The sequence below is a fragment of the Sander lucioperca genome, chromosome 23 (assembly GCF_008315115.2).
Source record: "Sander lucioperca isolate FBNREF2018 chromosome 23, SLUC_FBN_1.2, whole genome shotgun sequence".
In the NCBI taxonomy this organism is placed as follows: domain Eukaryota; kingdom Metazoa; phylum Chordata; class Actinopteri; order Perciformes; family Percidae; genus Sander; species Sander lucioperca.
Genome location: NC_050195.1, coordinates 11,248,653 through 11,255,472, shown reverse-complemented (window position 1 = coordinate 11,255,472; position 6,820 = coordinate 11,248,653). Strand labels below are relative to the sequence as shown.

The window sequence follows — 6,820 nt, the reverse complement described above, 5'->3', positions numbered from 1 at the left end:
TCTCACATGAAAAACATACACACGATACAGTTGCACATTTACAGTAAATACATGGGTTGGGTTGTTCAGGTATCCACAGCAACATTCTTCAGTAACGAGGAAAATACTTTCGTGTGTGTGTGTGTGTGGTAAGAATGTATCCTGACAGGTTTTGCAGAGTCAGATACAGCTGACATGATAATCATTTCAGCCCTCTCTCACTTTACAGCTGATTTATTTTAATATACTCCACTGTAACAAGTGGAGTATATTATACTGCTGTATTTATATCTAATTATCAATGAAAATGTCTTCCTAGTCCAAGTTTGTGTTTGTACATAATTCATGTGTTTCTTACTCTGTAGAGCATAGCTCTGGTTCCACCCTGTGTGTTTGTGTGTTGTGTGAGTGTACAGTAGGAATGCATCCTGACAGGATTCCAGTTAAACAGCTGACATGATAATTACAGGGTTTGCATATTTATATCAACTAGGGCTGCACAATTAATCGCAATTTCATCGAAATCGTAATATGAACTAGTGCAACATCCAAATTGCAGGGGGTGCAATATTTCTTAAAGGCAAAATATGTGTCAAACCGTTCTAAAATAAAGTATTGTAGTGCTGCAGAGACGTCCCGGCCTACAAATCGTATCCTACAGACTAAATAAGTATTTGTTTAGTACAGATCCTCACTAAAAATCACACTTCAATCATTTAAAATAAAAAATATTTCAATGAAAATGAGAATGATACAAAAATGATCTAAAATTATGCACACCACCACCAAGATTTTAAGCATTTTTATGCATTTCCACCTCCATACAAAGAAAGTGTATCGTGCTCAGACCAGTGAAACTCAACAACCGGCTGTATTTCCTCACATTGGTCGCTGTGAACAGTTTTCATGTAAAACTGTTCACTAGGTAGCACAAACTAAACTCAGTTCATGTCTTTTTGTTTCAGATGATATCTTAAAACGATGGCACACAACACAAATCTATCTGAATGATTAAATCCATTTTCATTTATTATGTTTCCTGTTTTGTTTCCTTTCTCTGGTGAAAGTAACCATGACAACGCTGACTACCGTCTGTTATCTCTGGGCTGTGAACTCTTCACTCACCTCCTCTTGCAGGACTCAGAAAGGTCAGGACCACCACCAACACCACACACTTAATCCCAGTCATCCTCCTGTTAACCTTCCTCTGTCGATACTGTTTGATGTCCTGAACAGAATGTAAATCCACTTCTTAGGACGCTCACCTTAAGGCTGGCCTACTGGAGTGACTACTGTAACTTCATGCCATATCTCAGGTGTAATCACTGTTTTATTTCCTGTACACAAAATGAATGCACACACACCGACGACGCCCACACCGAGGCCGGCCCACTGCTCTGACTAAATCATCTGATGTGATGATCTCAAGTGTACTCACTAAGCGAAAGTAATAAATCTGTGCCAAGTCTCTGTTGAAACTTGGGTGTGGTCACCTTTCATTCAATCCTTAATATCCATTTAAGTACAATTACTTCTTAAAATATATATATCACCTTTTAAAAACAAAGCTACATCATGTATTGTGGTATAAACAAAGAATAACAATAATTAACAAAGTTAAAAAGCCATGAGATAAAGAGTCTTAAGAAGAGGTTTAAAAGATCCTAAGCAGTGATCAGGCTCGTAGGGAGTTAGTGGATCTCAGATAAAGACAGGAGGCTTAAAGAAACAAGCAGTTTCAGACTAAAATAAATCCTAAAACTCAGTTAGCCAGTGAAGAACAGCAAGGACTGGTGTGATGTGGTCACCCTGCATAGTAATAAACATTAAAAGCGTTGCAGCAGGGTTATGTATAAGGTAGAATTTGAATGTTTTACCTGCAGATACATCATGAAGTTTAGTGCAATAGTCGAGTCTGGATGAAATAAAAACATCATCTAGATCTTAAAATGAAAGATATAATCTAATATTGTTTAAATGTCAGAAAACCACTCTAAGTAACAAAGTACACGTAAATCACAGACCATTAAAAATTAACATTATTAGATAAGTCACCCAGACCAGAAGAGAGAGTGTTAATGCTTCTGGTGCTGAAGAGCTATAAGGACGGGACATAATAACGGACAAATCAATGGTACCAGGCTTTTTTGTTGTTTTATCAGGACATACAGATGAGTATCATCAGCAATGAAATAAAGAGTAACAGACCTACAGACCTGCAAATCTGCAGAGGAGGGATATGAAGATAAAGAAACAAAAATAATTTCGTAATCAAGAAAAACAAATGCTTCTCCTTGTAAGACTGACAGAGATAAAGAAGAGGTTAACTGAGGCGACAGAGCGCAAAGAGAGCAGTTATTCTGACTCCATCTACTGTTCAGCTTTGGTTCTGCAGAAGATATGAGGTTTTATTTTTAATATGTAATCTGTGACTAAACTCACAGTTAACCAGTAAAGAACAGCAAGGACTGGAGTGATGTGGTAGCATCATTTAGTAAGCAGACAGCAGCGTTTTGTATAAGTTAGACTTTGGACATTTTATCTGCTGATACCATCATAAAGATTATTGCAATAGTGGAGTCTAGAGGATATAAAAACCTTATCTAGATCTTCAAATGAAAGGAATCACCTCATCTTGGGTTCATGTGAGAGAACCACTCTAAGTAACAAAGTACACGTAAATTAAAGGCCAATAAAAACATTATTATTAATTCGATAAGTCACCCAGACCAGAAGAGAGTGTTAATGCTGCAGAGGCTGAAGGGCCATAATGGTTATTATAATTATGTACAATTTAGAGTAATTTAGCTGCAGGACATTTTGTTTTTTAGAAGGACAATACTAATAATGGACAAATCATTTTTATCAGGACATACAGTATCATCAGCAATAAAATAAAACTATAACAGACCTACAGAGGGACAGACCTGCAAACCTGCAGAGGAGTGATGAAGATAAAGAAACAAAAATAATTCAGTAACCAAGAAAAACAAATGCTTGAGATCGACAGAGACAAAGAAGAGGTTAACTGAGGCGACAGAGACCAAAGAGAGCAGTTATTCTCTGACTCCATCTACTGCTCAGCTTTGGTTCTGTAGGAGATATGAGGTTTTATTTTTAATATGTAATCTGTAACTAAACACTGCTCTCTGTCTGTCACCTCCTCAGGATCGTTTCTCGGCTTCAAGTTTCTTCTGTTGGATTTTCCCATCCATAGTCCAGCACCACATGTACTGTAATGTATGTATGTAATGACACCTGTGAGAAGAGTCCTTACACAAGCAGATTGATAATGCTAGAAGAAAAGGCATCTTGATATATTTCACAAGATAATTTAAAAGTTTTGACCTGCAGTGGAGAAAAAGACAAGGGGATCACCAAAGTTATAGGGATTAATTCTCTGGCGTCACAAATACAATACTCTTCATCCCTCGACTGATATTCAGATAAGTACAACTCCACCAAAAAACTTTAATGGAGGAAAAGAGGAGGAATCTGTCTCGCAGCACGGATAAATGTTCATTAGACTGCAGACATCTGGGAGTTTTTTTTACTTTCTTTGTTATTCCTAATCAAGAAAATCTAAATTCTGCTGTGTGAAAATATGCACAAACTTCACATGAATGTCTAAACTAAATTTCATAACACTCTGTCCCAATAGTTGTTGAGATATTTGAGTCTAAACTGAAACATTTTCCATCACTAGAGCCGTGCTGCTAATGTGGTTAAACATACCACTACACTGAATGCAAGAATGCAGGCAGCGCCATGACGACGAGTCAAAGTTAAACAGGTGCATTCATTGGTTAGAGACCCGCCCTGATTGTAAGCGATGATAACAGGTTGAGATATCAACCTAAAAGAAAAGATTTCTGGAATATCAAACAGACACATGCTGTGTACAAGTATGGTTTCTAATAAGTTACATTAAACGTTCTAGTTGCGACCAATGTGGTATTTTATGTAACAGTTATTGTATAAATACCACATAGCTCCTGTTTTTATTTCCACTGACTGATCAAATGTTGTGTTTGAGGAACTTGCTCAAGCTTTTGGACAAATATGGTATCAAAAATAAAACAAAGGACTGCTGAATGCATGTAGTACAATTCAAGTCATTCCATGGAGCTATGTCGACACAGATAGGTCTACTGAACATTAAAGAGACGTAAAAAACAGTCAAAACACACATTGCATTTAATCATGGTCACTCCAGCAATCGAGTGGTGATATAAAAAAAAATTCTGTACATTCATGGCACTCCATTTAATAGTTGCTGATATTTCACTCTTGTTCAGTTTACCAAAAATGTAACACAAGTGCAGATATGAAAGCAAATTGACATGACCAACAATGAAGTAGTGTTGATTTACTTCAACGAGGTTATTTTGCAGTGGCACCGTTGCTGTGTCCGGCGCTTAGCACCACCCAAGACGATTGTGATTGGTTTAAAAAAATGCCATTAACCAGAACACGTTTTTCTCCCATCCCAGAATGCTGTCTGGAGCCAGACCCTCTTCCGCAGCGCTGTGGATTTCTAATATCAACTATCATCACTTCAGTTACCTTGGTGTGTACATCACCGAGGTCTGACGTGGGCGCTGCATACTGACTCAGTGGTGAGGAAGGCAGAGACTGTTTTCACCTCAGACGCCTGAGGAAGTTCATTTCACTGGAATTGTACCACGTATAATTTGATGTGAGGAATCAAATTGATTGATTTGATTGAGTGTGGAGCACAAGGATGTGAGGTAGAGGAGGAACAGCATGCTGTGCTTCAACAGGACAAAGTCTCCCACAAAAATAAATAAGTAAAACAAAGGTGTCAGAAACAACATGGTGCAGTCTTACAGTCAAAGCGTCCTTGTCCTTCATTTATCAGTCTGCTGAACTTCTCCAAAACACAGACCTGAACGTCTTGTTCTCTCTCGTGTTCCCACTGAAACTTTAAATTCATTCTGCCACCAACTTTAGTCCGTTTGGACTTTGCAACCTCGAGTTTCCAGTGGAGAAGAGATTTTCTGAGATACTGGAGGTTGTGTAGTGTTCACATCAGTGCAGCTGAGTGTGATTTAATCCTTCATTCCCCGGTGTAGAGGTACGTTTGTCTCCAGCTCTGTTTATGTGGAACCTCTCTTGTTCATTAGTACAGTAACACTCTTGTCTTTGGTTTCTCCAGAGCTGTGGGTTGTACTGCTGTTGGATGACGTGTTTTTCTTTTCAAGCTTTATTTGTTTACGTTATTTTCTTTATAATTTTTTCCTGTAAACAAAAATGAACAGAATTCAGTCCTGAAACACATTGAACTCCCAATCTCCCATTTATTGTTGATTATAAAACAACTTCTGCAGAGGACAATAAACTATCACAGCAAACATGAGGACATTTATTGTATCCTCAATTTATTGAGTCACTTTAGTTTAAAAAAATGTTCTTATGCTTTGCTACCTGACACCTGAATGGAGAAACAGACATCACCTCTAGAGAAGAAATCCTTAAAAAACATGCTGCTTTACCAACAAGCAGTTCATTTAAAGCTATATTTAACTGTCAACTGAGGAGAAAGGTTTGATTATTAATGAAAAGGATTAAAGCGTGCAATGCACTGCGGAATGATTAAAGCAAATGTAAAGTAGTCTTGATAAATGACAGTATTCTCCTTTAGTGCAGCACTGCTATTGTTATTACAGAACATACTAGAATACTTACATCATGGGTACTCCAACTTGTGGTAGTTCTCTGTCCTTCTGTTCTTTTGTCTGAGGCCAAAATACATTATCATTAGCACAAACTACACACACAAAATGAATGAAGGTGTAGGCAGAATTGCTATTTACCTTTTTGTTTTTTATATACAGGTATATGCAAAGTAGCACCAGCAAGACAACCAAAATGGGAACAACCACTCCAATGGCAATGCCTGCAACATTAGCAGTGCCTAAAAACAAAAAAAGATTGAGTTAATTAATCGTTCAAACAAACTTCCACACGTGCAGCGATAACTACCGTAACATCAAGCTGTAATGTGAACTTTTACGATGGGGGGGTTGCTGTATTTTCAAATCCAACCTTTAGGGATGTAACGATACACGATTTGAAGTTCACGGTATCATTTTCTCTAGGTTTTTTTTTTAAAGATTATTTTTTTGGGGCATTTTAGGCCTTTAATTTCACAGGACAGATGAAGACATGAAAGGAGAGAAAGGGGGGAATGACACGCAGCAAAGGGTCGCAGGTCGGAGTCGAACAGGTGGCCGCTGCGTCGAGGAGTAAACCTCTATATATGTGCACCTGCTCTACCAACTGAGCTAACCTGGCTACGCCGATTTTTTTTTTTTTTTTTTTTTTTTAACGGAATAGGTTGCAGAGAAATACCTGAAAAAAATCCTTTTTTTTTTTTTAACTTAAACTGTGCAAAACAACAGATGTCCTCTTATCAAGAGTGCAACAAATGAATCTAAATAAATAAACTAAGAAGACGTAGTGACGTCTGAAGTCAAACAAGTGAAATCCAAAATAGATCATACCCTATGCTGTTAAAAATTGCATCTTGATTAATTTTTTGTCTCAACCGGTTATTTTTTACACATTTATATAGATTTTTAACGGATTCACAATGCATCGTTACATCCCTATCAGCCACAGACGATAAAACAGGATGCTCTTACCAGAGGTTAACAAACAAGTGCAGCAATTTAAATCAAATAGTTTCTTTATTTGGGGTGTAAGTCAAAGATCTGAGTGGTTCCACCACTGCCTGTGGGTTATTATAGTGAGAAAGGTTAACACCTGTTACCATTTAAACATATTAATCTGCACATAATGTCATGAAATTTACTTT

General features: G+C 37.4%; 1 long non-coding RNA gene across 1 annotated transcript; it reads left to right on the top strand.

The window, feature by feature from the left end:
* Positions 1-1,014: 1,014 nt before the first annotated feature.
* Positions 1,015-4,562, top strand: LOC116040040. Its single transcript, XR_004102562.2, has 3 exons — positions 1,015-1,127; positions 3,148-3,219; positions 4,473-4,562. It is a non-coding gene; the product is annotated as an uncharacterized LOC116040040 (long non-coding RNA).
* The last annotated feature ends 2,258 nt before the right edge of the window (positions 4,563-6,820 follow it).